The sequence below is a fragment of the Manis pentadactyla genome, chromosome 10, assembly GCF_030020395.1.
Source record: "Manis pentadactyla isolate mManPen7 chromosome 10, mManPen7.hap1, whole genome shotgun sequence".
Taxonomy (NCBI): Eukaryota; Metazoa; Chordata; class Mammalia; order Pholidota; family Manidae; genus Manis; species Manis pentadactyla.
Window position 1 is genome coordinate 35,302,921 of NC_080028.1, and position 17,212 is coordinate 35,320,132.

Consider the following 17,212-nt stretch of genomic DNA (forward strand, 5'->3'; position numbering starts at 1 on the left):
CAGTCACTGTCCATCAGCGTAGTAAGATACTGTAGAATCACTACTTGTCTTCTCTGTGTTATACTGCCTTCCCCGTATCCACCCGCCCCGCTACATTATGTGTACTAATTGTACTGCCCCTTTTTCCCCCTTATCCCTCCCTTCCCAACCATGTGGCACTGTGAATATAATGAACAGACAGCCTTAGAAATGTTTGATCTCTTTATCCCAGTAATTATACACTTCTAAGTTGTGTGTCTTAGGGACATGGTTGAATCTATGTACAAAGATATTCAGTGAAGTATCATTTATAATACTTGGAGTGAGGGATGGAAACAAAATAAATGTCTTAGTAAAGGATTAGGTAAACAAGTATGGTACAAACTCATTACAGAAATGTCATCAGCCATAGGAAAGGATTTTGTATAATAATATTATATACCCTGTCTAGAGTTTTGTCAAATGTTAGTGACAAACTCAGGACTTAAGTCAAGGTTGTTTATTATCTCCTAACATAAGAACTCTGTGCCGTGAGAGTGTGTGTACATGGGGAAAAAAGACTAAAAGTACAGATTTCATGATGTTACAGTGGTTATTACTGTGTAATGGAATAACAAGAGATTTTTATTTTAACTTATTTTTATTTCCTACGTTCTAACAATGAAGGTTGGGTGTTAGATTGACAAGCGTTTCTAGGTGGTGCGGACCAAGTACTAGAAAGTGTCCCTCCAGGGGAAGAGGGAATGCGGCTGCTGCGGCGACACCTGGTGGCGACTTTTTAAAATAGCTTACTGTATTCCAGACCTTGAGAGAAACAAGAAACTGAAAGTACTAAACTACTTTGCTTATTTAAAAAAATCTTAAGGTAAGAATCAAATCTCACCCTAGACTACAGGTACTACTAATTCTAGGCTCACCTGGAAGATTGACAATTAGCTTTTCCGTTGTCAAGTTCGTAGGATTAAGCTCCTTGGATTTAATTCTCCTCTCCTTGCGTTTTGGCAGCTTGCGTTTTAGGTCTAGGACTAGGCGGCCCGCATCTCAGCCCCAAGCCACCAGGCAAGGTGGGCTCTCTAAAGGCTCGGGGGCGAAGCCTGAGGCCAGGAGTGGACACCTGTCTGAGGCGCCAGCACCTCCCAGGGACTCGAAGCATTGGCTCGTCTCGGCCTCTGCTCTTCCGCTGTGCCCGGCTAGCCCCGGTACTCTAGGGCTCGGCTGACGCTTGTCTCAGGCTCGGCTCTCTTCGGCTGAGCTCGGCCAGTTCTCGGCTCTCTTCGGCTTCCTTCGAACGACTCTCGTCTCGGCTTCCTCCAGCCGGCTCTCGTCCTCGGGCTCGGCTCTCTTCGGCTAAACTCGGCCCGCTCTCCCCTTTAGGGCTCGGCTCTTTTCGGCTGAGCTCGGCCGCGGCCCCGGAAGGGCGCCAGTGGAGCCGGGCCTACCGGCTCGCCCGACGGCCATGGCACCACTACTGGAGTATGAGCGGCAGCTAGTGCTGGAGCTGCTCGGCACGGACCGGCTGGCCGTGTGCGCCCGCGTGCTCGGCGCGGACCGACTCCTCTACCACTTCCTCCGGCTGCACTGCCGCCCAGCATGCCTGGTGCTGGTGCTCAACACTCAGCCGGCCGAGGAGCTGCGGCGCCGTCACCTCGGCTGCGTCGGGGCCTCCTGAGCGGACGCGAGGCCTCTGAGTGCGAGGCCGGGCCTGACGCGGGCGGGAGGGCGTTGAATGGGGGTCCGTGAGGCAGATGCAGGTCCCTGACAGGGCGCGTGGACACAGATGGGGTAGGAGGGTCCCGGGGAGGGTGCAGGTCCCTGACGCTGAGAGGGGCGGAGGAGACCTGGGAGGGTCATGGGAGTCATTTGAGGAGGGAAGCCGGGAGAAAGGGAGGTCCCTGAAAGGGATGGGGTTGTCTGCAGGTGGGTGTGGGTAGGAATAGCGAGGGAATCCCAGAGCCGGGTATTCAGGGCTCGCTGGGGTCAGAGGGATAGGGTCTGTGAAACGGCACGGTGATGGGGATGGAGGAACCTCTGGGGGTAATGGGGACGTGTGAAAGGAGCCGCAGAGGCTGGGGCGAGCCCTCCAGGTACGAGGAGGGACTGAGGAGGTCACCCGGGCTGTGGGAAGAGGGGCACGGGGTCAGAATCGAAGGAAGCTGAAAGCTGAGGATTTTGGGGTGGGATACCTGGGGGTAAGGAGGATGGAGCCGCTGAGAAGGACGGAAAGGGGATACACTGGCGTTATGAAATCCCCTCTAGGGTGGACGGAGACAGATAACTAATAGACTAAACCCTGCCTGGGAAAAGGATTCCTTATTACCTCCTCACACAGTACTAGCTTGCCTGCAAAACCTGGCTTGGGTGGGAAGTATTTCTAGGTAGCAGAAGTCTTTGAACCCAGGGTTTAAAAAAAGTCTTTTTTGTTGTTAAAATGCTAGTAAAATCTCAAGGGCAATGATTTCCTTAATGCATACCCAAAAACAAAGCTCTGGTTAAATGCAGAGTGGTTGGTTGATCACCGTGAAAGAGGAACTTCATTTGTGAATTATCTCTGAGAAAGGGCAGTCTATCATTTTAAATGCAAATGATGCCCCCTAAAAAAGCTGTCCTGTTTTAAAACTACTAATCAAGTTTGATTTGATTTCGGAATATTTTATCAATCAGCTGAAGATAGAAGGAACACCTCCCACGCCATGTAACAAATGAAATCCCAAGTAACAGTCGCTATGAGGGTTACACACAAGGTGGTGTGATATTTGCAACTAGTCGAATAATCGTGGTTGGTTTCTTGACTGATAGAATTCCTTCAGATTTAATTACTGGTAAGAAACCTTATTATTTGTATATAAATCTGCGCTTTTGGAGTGTCTCTCCCCTCTGCTACTCTAAACTAGAATCTTCTTGTGGGTAGCAGTAGGCGTTTTTGCTCAACCATGTGTGTCCAAGGCATTAGTACAATACCAGTCATTTTAGATGCTCAATAAATATTTGTGGCCTGAATAAGTAACTAAATGTGAGACTGACTTTTAATTGTTTTCTCAGCTCATATCCAGTAAACACATGGTAGTTGGCTGGCCTTTGCTTTTCATACCTGATCAGACTTGAAGCACTTATTAAATATTCTTTGTATATTTCCTAAAATATTTGGTTTTCCTCTTTAAATACTGTTTTGTCCCTTCATTTGAAATTAAACCACATAGTTGCTTAGTTATTTTGAGAAGAATGGTTTAATCTTAGCTAGAATTCACATAGAACGTGAATTATTTTTCGTTATTATTTGTCCTTTCAGAAACCTTTGATGATTTAACTAAAATTAATTCAGGGGCCCTGCTTCTGTGACCTCAAGTTACCTTGTGCTTCTCTCTAGTGATAGTGCTTCAAAACACTACACTGTATTTGCTGTTTATTTGCTCCTCTCACTTATGAGATAATAAGCTTCGTAAGTACAAGGAACAACTTACTCATCCTGGACGAAGTAACTGGTACATAGCAGGTACTACACACATATCTGTTGGATGAATGATTCATGGCTATCCTGGGATCTGGTGAACCTCTGGAGGGCAGAGAGAAAATGAAATTCTTAATCTTACTTCCCACCGTATCTATCTTCTTGCCCGAGACTTAGATGACCCTGAAGAAATAGTTAATAAGCAAATGTATGAATGAATGCTTTATATGGTTCATAATAAACTGATGAAGGAAAAGTTTCATTATACTTTCATAACATCACTAATTGTTACAAGCTTTGGCACAAGCATGTGTGGTCAGACTTACCTGGCTCTGACTGGTAATGCTACTGCAGACAGACAAGTTACCTAATTGCGTGAGCCTCCGTTTTTCTCATTTCTTAAATTGAGAGATTAAGGTGCTCCTAGAGTTATCATGAGGACTAAGACAGATAAAATAAATCAGTTGTTTAGAATGGTGCCTGGTACATAATATACAATTCATAAATAATATCAAAAAAAGTATTGTCTTTTTGTAACTAGAAATCTTAATATGTGGTAAATTCTTTTACTGTTTGCTGCTTTCTTATAAGCTGTTTTTAATTGGTATAATGAAAACAAAGTGTTGAAACTACCACTAGATGTCAGTATTACTCAGATATACAGAAACAGTTTAACCTAATGAGGCGGAGAGCAATTTGAATCAAAGCAATGTCCATAGCTTATGGGTAGTTCCTGATTAAAAATGCCAGATTCCATGCCCATTTCTGATTAGTTCCAACCAGTGATGAAGCTGGAGCTGCCACTGCTGCTCAGCTGAATAGAATGCAAATGAATGCCAAAAACGAATTCCTTCAAATTCTCTACCACCTGGGATCATGTCCCAGGAGCTCATTGGTGCTTTCACCCCAGCTTTTACAGACCAAAGAGCAGTCCCCAAATCACGGATCATTTGGGAAGTGCTGTATGTCCCCAGCCCTAACTTGCCCTTGTTACTACCCATTATCACCACCCCCAGTCCACCCTAGGGGCACCTGTCAACCACATCTCCTAAACAATGAGAGAACTGTGTATCTACCCAGATTGTACTTTGAAAAGAATGGGGACAGGAGGATGCTTTCCCTCCTAAAACAGCTCCTTACAGCTCCAAGCAGAACTCAGAACACACTTTCTATAGGACACTTAAAAAAAGTAACTCATGTTAGATTTGTCCCCACCATGCCATAATTCGGCTTTGCGTTTATTCAACAAACATGTAGTTCACCACGTGTCCCATGTTTGGCAGGAATGTGGTAGGTGCTGAAGACAAAGATAAATTGCACAGTGTGGTTGAACTCTTTTAGGGCTGCCCCTGAGTTTGAGCTTATCTTCACGGTGAACTAAATGTGTGACCCTGGGCAAGTTTCTTAATTTCCATGTGACTCAGTTTACTCATCTGTCAATTGACAACAGTAATAGTACCTCCCTTCTAAGGTGGTTGTGATGGTGAGATGAGATAATGCATGTCAGATTCTTAGCATCATGCATGGCACATTGCAAACATTTGTGTGATTTCTGCTTGTTAGAATGTTCTTGTCCCCAAGCAGTTTAGTGGAGCAGATAGATGGCAAGAAGTAATTACAATATGAAATAGGAGCTGTGATCGGTGCATAAAAATTTAAGTATGCTTTTGTGGGACTCTTGACTTGCCTCCAGAAATATAACCTGCTTGTGGTGTTTTCATTTTTATATTTTAAAGGGCAGGTCCTGGCTTGTCAGTTGCACATGATTTGGAACCTCTGGTTTCCCATTACTTGCTGGATGACCTTGATCAAGTTGTTTGATCAAGTTGTTTTTCCGTGGTCACATAATAATACCTACCCTATAGAATCATTGTAAGGGTTAAATAAAATAAAAAACTGTAAAAGTACTCAAACCCAGTGCCTGGGATATAATATTCTCTTCTTCCTCCTTCTGGGTTCTAAAAGAATGACAACCTTTTAGAGCACATTTCCTTAAATTAAGGGTCTCCTTTTCTTTAAAAGTCTATTTTTATTATTTTTAACTTCATGTAATATTTCAATGCAGGCCAGCAAATGTGACCCAGTACAATACTTGGAAAAGCCCACCTACTGAGTAGAAAATCTTTTCTGAGTAGGAAATTAGCTATATAAATGGGTAACTCAAAATCCTTTATCTACAAATTCCTAAGTAACACTCTTAATTTTTACTGTATTTGGAAACCAGTTTGTTTAGATAGAATAAATTTTAACTCCATCCTCTCAATCCAAACTTTAAACACCAAAATATAGAATCTGCATTGAGTGTATTGAACTACTAGAAACAATCATAAATTACTATTAGTGTCATTTTCCAAACCCTAGGAATGATGAGAACTGGGACAAAAACACGTGAGCACATTTATACACACATGTAAAAGGTAACTGGCTTGATTTAAGTCCAGAAGACAGAATCGTCATAAATAATTGCACTTCTGATCTGGAAATGATTTTTATGCACTTGTATATCATCACATGTCTCTCCCTAATTTATCACTAATCACACTGCACCAAAATGGCACATATATATACATTATATAGACATTTTATCGATAGATGATAGGTAGATCCATCATCTGGTCGAGGGCTCTCATTTTATAAATAAGGAAGCATGTATAACTGTGCTTGTTCTTGTGATTCAAAGGTGTCACTGTCATACCATCTCCAAAAAAAACCAGACGTATTAAATATAATATAGTCATTAAAGGTTAGTACTTTCAGAAGACTAATTTATCTCTCGACCGAATATACTCTGCTTCTGATAACTGAATTATTCTAGTAGGCAACACAGATGTTGCCCGGACTTCTGAAATGCAGCTGTTTTATGTAGCCCACAGCTGATTCAGATATAAAAGGAAAATCAGTGACTCACTTCGATTTCAGAAACTCTCTTCCACCATGTCAGACACTCCCCACTCCAGGGCCTTTGTTCTTTGTTGCTTTCTCAGCCTGGAGCCCTCTTGGCCCGCAGCTCACTTCCTTGACTTCACCTAAGCCTCTACTCAGATGTGAGGCCCCCCTGTCTAAAGTTGCAGCCCACCATCATACCTCACACATACTCCCTCTTCTCCTCTGGTTAATTTTTCTACTTAGCACTCATCACCTTGTATGCTCTCAAATATTGTCTGTACTTCTTTATATTGCTTATCGTAAGTGTCATGAGGACAGGGGTTTGCATCTGGTTGTCCATGGCTGTGTCCCCAGCCTAGAACAGTTCCTGCCCAAGTTTATGCAGGTGCTGAAGAAAAATGGGACAAGTTAGTGAATGAACATGAGCGGGAAAATTCCATGTCTGTTCTGTGAAATAAATGATAACTTCCTCCCTCAGGCATCTTGGTGTACAGAGCTCACAGAATCATCAAGTCCTGTCAAGAAGCATTCATCTTGTGCCTGTTCTGCCAGAAAAATGAAACGTGGCTTCATTAAAGCTTTCACAGACAATGCTGTCGCCTTTGACACTGGTTTTTGTCATGTGGAAAGAATGATGAGAAATCTCTTCGTAAGGAAGTTGTATCTGTGGCCAAGCTAAACAGCATTATGTGACAGACATCTGTGAGCACATCTGCTGTAATTCAGTTTTGCACTTCAGTGAACGTAATGTAAAATGTACTGTGATTGTGCTTGGCATGTGATAGTCAGGCTCATAACAAGTGCCTCCAAAGATAAGTGTATGGGTGCCACATTTGTGATTCTTTTAAAGGAGAGAGAGATTTGATAGTCTTTTTCTGGTATCCCATCAAATCTCTCCAAGGGCAGCCACTGTATTCCTTCTTGTACATTTAGTGGAACCCTCAGGGCTCGAGAGACACATACACAACAGTGGCCAGTGAACTACAGATTTATATGGGCTAAGACTTCCACTTCCATTTGGAAAACAATGAAATAAAACAAAGATCTTGAAGAAGTTTTATATAACTTCTAGGAAAAAAGCCACAGGTTTCAACTTTAAAACATTTTGCCGCCTATGCTAATTTGTGTTTTGGTTACACTGTATCTTATTTAAGGGTGATTGTGGTCTTTTTTCTTTCTTGATACCTTTTTTCAGGGATCAACGTACTTTTCCCATAAAAAGCCAGATAGTAAATATTTTGGGCTTTGCAGGCTCTGCCATCTGCCTCAATTATTCAAGTCTACTGTTAGAGCAAGAAAGCAGCCATAGACAATACATAAACAATGAGGGCAGCTGTGTTCTCGTAAGACTAAAAACAGGTGCTGGGTTTGGCCCAGACCATCGTTTGCAGACCCCTGCCTTATTTGAATAATACTTTCATTCACTGAGATTAAAAGTATTCCTGAAAACATTGCCATTTGGCTTTCCATTTTGTTTCTTAATTGCATTTACAGAGAAACCATTAGAGTTTTAAACCAGAAATATGCAGCTCTTGAAACTCTAGAAAATATTTCAAAAATGTTTGTCTTTTTAGGTTCCATGTAGCAGTAAACTCATTTTTAGAACAGCACAAACCTGAAGTCCTAGAAATTCATGTCTCTATGACACCAGCCATGCTTGCTATACAGACTGCCATACTGGACATCTTAAATGCATGTTTGAAGGAACTGAAGTGCTGTAACTTGTCACTTGACGTTGAATATTTATCTTTAGAAAACACTATTGGAAAATCCTTTGACAAGATATTCTGTTTCTTTTCCCTTTTAAGCATAGCTTGTCCTGTTAAAACCGTAGAGAATGCAAGTTAATTTAGTATTGCCATGTTCTTAATAGGAATTTGCTGTTATTTTAAAATTAAATTGGAAGTGATTTAAAGTATAGCTTCTTTGGTTTAGTGGAAAGTAATTTATAGTGACATACATGGATTGGCATATCCGCATGACTCTAATTTTTGCAGTTATACAGTGATTATCTCTCATTTTAAGTATAATGAAGAAAAAGATAAGTACCTTTTTGCTCTGAAGCAACCTTTGGATATCTTCAGTTAGAAGAGTTTTACATAAGTGCATTTGTAATTTATGATCTCTTGTTTCGAGTAAAAATAATTTGGATGAGTTTTCACTATTGAGGAATGTGAAACTTGCTCTGTCCTAAAATTACATTCCGAACTGAGAAAATGGTAAGACTTTAGTTCAAGGAATTTTTATTCTGATTTTTTTCATCATAGATTAATATTAATACAGACACATAAATGTCTAAGATTGAATTATAGATCCTGAAAATGCTGACTTTTTAAAAATTCCAGGCAACTTACTTTAGATATTTTGGTAGAACAAGTTCCTGCCTTTTTAAACTCTGAATCGACCCTTTGTGGCTGGAAGAGGAAAAATGTAACTCCTCATTTCTCTGATTCATCCAAAAATTATTTTATTGTGGAATAATGATACATAAGACTAATTTCATGTGTTTTGTTCCTCTACTCTTAAAGCTTAGGGCATAGTGAAACCAAAAAAACCTCCACATCTTCACATTCTTTTAATAGACTGTATATTCCTAGAAAAACAAAATGTAGCCTAGTATGTTTTGCACTAAATTTCTGTTTATCATCCCCTGGCTAGTAAAAATCAAAGTTACTTTTAGTAACCAAATCTACATACAACTTGGGTCTTGTTAGAAAATTTAATTTTTGTAGATGATTTTATAAAACAAGCATGCAAATATATGTCCCAGTATATCTAAGACAGCCTTGGTATCTGCCTATTGTCCTGGAGTAATCATTAGTAGTAGCATTTCATTTTCACAAGAGTTGTGTTTTGAGCAATAAATCTTCTAAGTATTATTCCTGCTCAGTATTAAATTTGTTAGATAAGATGCCATGTAGTGATACTGCTTCCCTATCATGTTGTGTATCATCTTTTTAAATTACAGAATCAGTTTACGAAGGACAGGAAGTGTGTGTGTGTGTGTGTGTGTGTGTGTGTTTGTACACCCACATAACCCACATAGTATATACAAAAAGCTGTTCTGTGTTTTAGGCAACTTTTTAGGATCTTAAAAGTTATTCAAACTTAGCCCACTGTTAATTTAACAAATATCTTCCCATCTATGAAGCACAGTGGTAAAAAAATTAACAAATATTTTATGCCACCAAATTAAGATACATTGTTGTTTAATTTGATACATTGTTGTTTAATTTGATGCCACATTGTTTCCCTGGTTTATGCCTTCAGCTTCATCATCTCTCTGACTGGATCCCACATCTTTATCTATCCAGGATAAGATCTCAGCCCACCTTGGCAGAAATTGAGTGTTTCTGAGCTACCTGCTTTGACTTTTCATAAAAACAAACAATTGATTATCTGATTCTTATCAGGTCTTTTCTCTCCTGACCAATAAAGTAAATGTAGATAATTATGAATTGACTATCTGATCATAAAGACTTTAGTGATAAGATACTCTGTTTCATTTTTGAAAAATTAAACATATTATTAGAATCTTAGGAACTGAAATTTTCTGTCCACCTCCTTGGGAGATAATGTTTTGGATTTTTTGTATGTGTGTGACAAAATATACGTGAACATAAAATTTACTATTTTAACCATTTTTCGGTACACAGGGATAATGTTTTTTGAGACTATAGTGTTAATAATAGCTATGTAGAACATATTTTTAGCAATATTAAATTTTACCCTTATTTTAGACAATCCACCATTATCTGGATCCTTTGTGGCACCAGCTTGGAGCCAAGACTAAATCCTTGGTTCAGGATTTGAAGATACTACGAACTTTGCTGCAGTATCTTTCTCAGTATGATTGTATCACATTTCTTAAACTTCTGGAATCTCTGAGAGCAGCAGAAAAGGCTTTTGGTCAGAATTCAGGTAGGAGATAAAAATGCTAATATTTAGGAACTAACTTGAATACAGTGCTGGGTTTTTTTGGGGAATCAGGTGTGGGGAGTACTGTATTCAACTGCATGGTATACTAAGATTTCAAATTAAGTTTTATGTTCATAGCTCAAGGATGTAGGTTTTATTGATAGCTAATGTTTCCACTTACTTAATGTCTGTTCTGTATAATAATAAATATTCATATCCATTCCAGGCAATTTTATTTCTAGAAAAGACTGCATATTACAGGCAGTCCCCAACTTAGAAATAGGTGTGTTCTGGAAGTTTAGTTGTTAAGAACTTAAAATTCATTTTCTCAGACTGACGAAAATTAGGCTTGGGGTAGATTAATGATTGTGCATTGAGCATTGACTCCCCTATACAGAATTTTATTGTTGTTAACAACCATTTGATCAATAAATATGAGAGATGCCCTCACAAACAACAACAAAAAAAGTACACACTTCCAATTGTAAAATAAATAAGTAACCGGGATGTAATGTATAGCATAAGGAATATAGTCAAAATATTGTAACAACTTGGTATGGTGATAGCTGGTACCTAGAATTATCATGTATATAAATGTTGAATCACTATGTTGTACACCTGAAACTAATGTAATGTAATACTGTGTGTCAACTACCCTTCAATAAAAAATAATTATCTACAAAAAAAAAAAAAAATTCATTTTCTCCAAAGAAACAGCCAGAGTGTGGGCCATTAGCTAGAGGGCTAAAGACTGAAGAGGAGAGATTGATTGTAAGAGAAACATACAAATACAACTGGCCACCATCTTGTTTTCCTTTCAGCCACATTTACCCGCACTGTTTTCTGTCACTGGTTAGATCATTGATTTTCAAAGTGTGGTCCATGAGCCCCTGGAGCCAAGATTTAATACAATTAATAATTTTTACTGCTTCATCAGGAACATTCATGAGTAATAAACTGCAAACACTTAGAACTAAAGAATACATTGACTCCTAGCACACTTTGGTTTTGGTGCCATGATTGTATTTAGGCACTAGCAGTGTTACCCACTAACACTTTTCTGCACCATCTTTGGAAATGGCAATACAGTGGGAAAAAGTCAAATAATGACTTAGTAGTATTGTAAGAATGGTTTTGAGATTACAGAAACCCTGAAAACATCCTGGGGGCCCGCAGGTATCCATAGGCCACACTTTGATATATGTAAGTCACATGACCATCAGAGATTCTTTAAAATGAATCATAAATTGAAGGCTTTTTAAAGCTTTTCATACTAGGTTGACTGTTTCTGGACTCCTGCACCTCGATGTTTCTAAATGATCGAGCAAGGGTTTATCATGTTCCAGATGCCAAAATGAGCAGGAAAGGAAAAATGTCTGAAAAAATGGAGTTTAAAGAAGGGCAGGGTATGTCATAGGCTTAAGTCTTTAAATGTGTCTTTTATTTCAGTGATTGGTTGGAAGTAGTTAACAAGTTAATGTGTGATTTTAAGTCTCCTTCAGCCATCAGAAAATGTATGCCGGTATGATAAATGTATGTTGTATGTAATTCTGTTAAAAGTATTAACATGACAAGTCTTAGAATCTGTTGCTGGGGATTCTGGATAACAAAGGCCAAGTATCAATCAAGAACATTCTTACTTCTACTTAAGAACTAGATTGATTTTTTGTAACTTTAGAGTAATAATTGCCACTTCTGTCACTTAAAGTCTTAATGGAATATTTTAACATCCCTCTGGGCTTTTAAAAGACATAAATATACTAGAATGAGACAAATACGGATTTTATTCCGACACTCATCTAGTAGATAAAATGAATATTGTTTTTTTAAGGTATGGGAGAGGGCAAATGCTTACTTTCTGCTTAGTTCAAAGGTCTAGTTCAAAAGTTAAATATTTTAGGGATGTGTTTGAGTACTTTACTAACAGAAATACAAGTTTGTTGTCTACTTCTATTGCATGTTCAGGGTTGTGAAAATCATGATGATTATAGAAATAATCAATGCTATTATTCTGTTCTCTTTCCTTTATCTGTATAGCAGCTTATACATAGTGTCACAGTTGACAGTTAACATAGAATAATCTAGTATTAGTAACCATGCATATAACTTTCTATTGAGACATTATAAAGCTTGTATTAATGTTTGTTTGAAGCATCTTTCCTTTAGACCATAACTAGACAATTTTCAGGAAAATAGATTGTCTAGCATTATGAAGGCCCCACAAAGGAAAGGGATAAGAGAATGATGCTTGAGTTATCTCTTGGACAGAGGAAACTTGACCCTGCCCTCCCAACTCCCTGCCTGCCTGTGCCTCACCTGAAAGCTGCCTGTGTCCTTGGATCCCCACCCTCTGGATATAAAATAGTTTGCCTCTAAACTTTTGTAGTTAATTCTTGTATTAAATTCCTTTGACATCTAATGTGAGTTTTGTGTTCCTGGCTGCACCCTGACTAATATAAACACCTTTGCAAAAAAGCACATCAAGGTTGACATCACTAAAGGTGTGCCTATGTTTCACTGTTTGAATGTTCCATGAATGTTCTAACATTTATTTAATCATTTGGCTATTGATGAACATTTAACTTCTTTCCAAGTTTTTTGCTACCACAATTTGTGCTGTAATGAATATATCTGTATATATATGTATTTCTATAGGACAGAGTAAAATTGCTAGGAGTAATATTGCTAGGTCAAAAAACGGGGTATATATTTAAAAAATTTAAGTTTAATTGCCAAATTGCCCCCAAAATGTGTCACAATCTATACTTTCAACAACTCTGTGCCTTAAGAGTGCCTATTTCCCTACCCACTGGGCAACTCTTTGTCAATAACATAGTGAAAAATGTTTTCTTGCTTTCATTTGCATCACTTTACATTCTGAATGAGATTAACTATCCTCTCATATACCTACTGGCCACTTGCATTTCTCTTGCTGTGAACTGCCTTGTAACTGGTTTTATTTTTTGCTTTATATCATGACCTTTATCTAGAACAATAATAAAAAGCAACATCGATCAGGACTGCACCATAATTACCATGTTCTATGACTATACCATAATTACTCTTTTATTACTGAATGTTTAGGTTGTTTCCAATCTTTTCCTTAACACAGATTCTTAGATGAGGTGTTATTGGGACATAAGGGTTTGTGTGTGCGTGTGTGTGTGTAAGGTTTTTGAGAAGCATCGCCAGGTTGCCCCATGAAAAGTTCACTCCAGTTGGCACTTGTACCAGCAGATTATGAAGATGCCCGTTTCCCGATACAAAGATATTCAGCCCAGAGATACCTTCTGGGGTCTGTATCATGAACTACATGTAAGATGATTCCACTGACTTGCTGCCCAATTAGTTTCCAGAATTGCAGGCTTGGGGCAGCTCAGGTCTCCAGGATGAGCAGATTCCTTTGACCATCATTGTGAAGTTAAAAATATAGACTAGCCCTTTTTCCGTATGTTCTCTTTATTCCACAGCTATCTATTGAGAATCTGTTCTGTGTCAAGAGGCTTTTTCTTGCCCTGGAGATCTCCCATCAAAACGGTGAGAGCCACAGTTATATCAAACGAGAAATACCATCATACTTAGAAATGGCTTGAGTTTTGGAGAAAGCCCAATTATAGACTGTGTGAACTTGGGCAGGTTGCTTAATTTTTCTGAGTCTCAGTTTTCTCTTGCATTCAATTGAGATTACAAAACTGATGTTGGAGGACCTGACGCCCCAGCACATGGAGGTGTTAACATAGGGATTAAAAGTGTAGACTATCTAGTCTGACTAATATGGTTTGAATCATGTTTGCACTGCTTACTGGCTTTAGGACCACAGACAAATTATTTAACCTTACTTCCCTCATGGGTAAAGTGGACATGATTATACTTACCTCACAGTGTTATTGAGTAGATCAAATTAGACGATAAATGTAAGGTATTTAGCATAGTACCTACTAAGTGTTCAATTAATATTAGCTGTTTTACTTAAAGAATTTTATTATATAATTTGCATGTCTCCTTGTACTGCACTTTGGTTTATTATGCTGTGCAGCTACTGTGTGGAAAGAACTGCAGGTGAGGTAGAAATAGCAAAAGGACTAGAGCTGGAAGTGGGGCTTGAAGATGTGACTGACTTGCTGACTCTCATGGTAAAAATTGAAGGATGAGGAGTTGCTTCTTATGGATGAGCAGAGAAAGTGGTTTTTTGAGATGGAAACTACTCCTGGTAAAGATTCTGTGACAATTGTTGAAATAACAAGAAACAATTTAGAATATTCCATAAATTTAGTTGATGAAGCAGAGGCAGAGTTTGAGAGGATTAACTCTAATTTTGAAAGAAGTTCTACTGTGGGTGAAATGCTATCAAATAGCACCTTGTGCTGCAGAGGAGTCGTTCATGAAAGGGAGAGTCAATCAGCGTGACAAACCTCATTGCTGCTGTCTTATTTTAAGAACTTAATCCAGCTGACTCAGCCTTCAGCAGGCAACACCCTGATCAGTCAGCCATCAGCGTGGAGACAAGGCCAGGAAAAAGAGGATGACCCCCTGAAAGCTCAGATAATGGTGAGCGTTTTTTTTAGCAATAAAGTATTTTTAAATCACTTAATTAACATTAATAATTAAATAAAAGATTTAACTTCTTTTAGACATGATACCATGTCTAAGAGTGTACTTAATAGCACACATAATAGACTACAGGGTAGTGTAAATGTAACTTTTCTATGCACAGAGAAATGAAAGAATTCATTTGACTCACTTCATTACAATATTCACTTCATTGCGGTGGGTGGCCTGGAACCAAATCCACATCCCCGAGGTCTGCCTGTATGGTTATGGGCTGAACTACAAAGCCCATATGTTGACGTCCTAACCCGCAGTACCTCAGAATGGAAGTGTATTCAGAAATAAGGTCTTTAAAGGTGGAATTAATTTAAAAAGAGTTAATTAGGGTGAACCCTAATCCAATATGTCTGGTGTCCCCATGCGAAGAGGACATCTGAACACAGACTTGTACAGGGTGAAGTCGCCGTAGAGATGAAGGAGGAAGGTGACCACCTAGAGGCCAGTGAGGGGCCTGGAACAGACCTTTCCCTCCCAGCCCTCAGAGGGAGCCCACCCAGCTGCCGCCTTGGCCTCGGACGTCCAGCCTCCAGAGCTTGGCACTTTGGTACAGCAGCCCTAGTGAACTGAATGCACCCCATAGGAGTCACCCGTTTTAGTGTACAATTGAATGACTTTCCATAAACTAACAGAGTTGTATTATTTTAATATTAGAATATTTTCATCACTCCTAAAAGAAAGCAACCAGTTTACAGTCACTCCCATTCTCTTCTTTACGCCCAGGCAACCACTAATTTTCACTCTGTCTCTATAGATTTGCCTTTTCTGGGCATTTCAGTTAAATTGTCTCCAATGATTAGGATAATTTATATAATAAGAGTCAGCCCATTCTATATCCTGATTGTCTATTTGTTAAAACTTCTTACATTGAGTCCAAATCTACTGTCCTATAACTTACACAGTAACATATTTCTATTTGTAATATAAGTAAGTCAAAAACTATTTTATGTACCACAGAGTAGTTGAAAAGGGATTGAAATACTCAGCCAAAATCACCATTACAATCATAAATTAAGAAATTATCACTTTGTTTTTAGCAATCGATAAGGAAAAAGATATTGACAAAAGAGACTATAAGGATTGCATATCAACTACATTTCCATTAAAAAACAAAGAGAGATTATGAGGGAGAATGCTTTTTTGAGTCGCAGGAGGATAAACAGCCCAGGAAAGATCTCCATACCTGCTAATGAGAAACGTTTCTCCGTGGTGAGACCTGAACCGACAAGCCATTCCTCAGAGCTGCTCAGGCACATCTGAAAACTAAGCGGGACATTAGGTCAAGACCACATGGGTGGGGCCACACCCAGATAGCAGAGCATCCTTACTGCCAAAGACAGTGTTGACGCTGCGCAATGATAGGGCTTTGGGCAAAGTCCCTTTGTTGAAAAGCTCCGTTTAGATGTAATCTATATAGGGCATTATGTCAAACTTGCAAATGAAGAATTCCTTGCTTTTCTCACCTAGAAGAGTTGGCCTCCTGGTTAACCTTACCAACCTAATAGTAATGATAAATTGAAACTATGTACTATGTACATATGCAGGCATCTGTAAACATTTCTTCAAAAATCTTTATTAAGCACCTGGTGAGTGCCAGGTACTGTTCTCAGCACTTGAAAGTATATCAGTGAGTAAATAAAGGTCTCTGCACTATGGTGCTTGCATTCTAGAAGAGAAAGTCAGAAAATAAACATTAAACATAGTAATAATAAGTAAGTTGACTGAAGTATTGAGTTGGGAGTGTTAAGTTAAAGAAAATGAGAGCAAGGCAAGGAATTTGGGAGTGCTGGGGGTGAGCACGGATGAGGCTGCAATTTTATCTGTTACTTTTTTTCGAAAGCACTTTAGTGAGGTATAATTGATACATACAAAGCTGTACATATTTAATGTATAAACTTGATGAGTTTGGAGATCCGTAAACATCCTTGAAATCATCACCACTCTCTATGCCATAAAGATCATCTCCCGAAGTTTTCTTTTGTTCTCTTTATTTATTTATTTATTTTTCTAATGCGGTTGCACTTTTTAACAGGATGACTGTGTAGGCCTTATTGAGAAGCTGGCTTTAGAGAAGACATGAAGGAGCAGATGGAGCTAGTTAGTAATTATCTCTGGAAATAGTGAGATCCATGCAGAAGGAGCAGCCAGGGTAAAACTGACAAATACAAGAGTAATTCCTGGTGTGTTTGAGGATCACCTGAGAAGCTGATGTGGCTGGAACCAAGTGAGGAGCCTAGAGAACAGTCATAGAAGATGAAGACAGGTGGATAAGAGAGAATCAAGTCAGAGACTTTAGTTGTTTTTTAAGTGAGATGGGAAACCATAAAAGCAACATGATGTGTTTAAAGTTTGGAAAAGAACCCTGTGGCTAGACAGGAG

At 39.0% G+C, this 17,212-nt stretch overlaps 1 long non-coding RNA gene across 1 annotated transcript; it reads left to right on the forward strand.

Moving 5' to 3' along the window:
• Positions 1-781: 781 nt before the first annotated feature.
• On the forward strand, positions 782-13,259 carry LOC130679001 (uncharacterized). The gene is made up of 4 exons (XR_008991994.1): positions 782-844; positions 985-2,798; positions 6,789-10,231; positions 11,506-13,259. It is a non-coding gene; the product is annotated as an uncharacterized LOC130679001 (long non-coding RNA).
• The last annotated feature ends 3,953 nt before the right edge of the window (positions 13,260-17,212 follow it).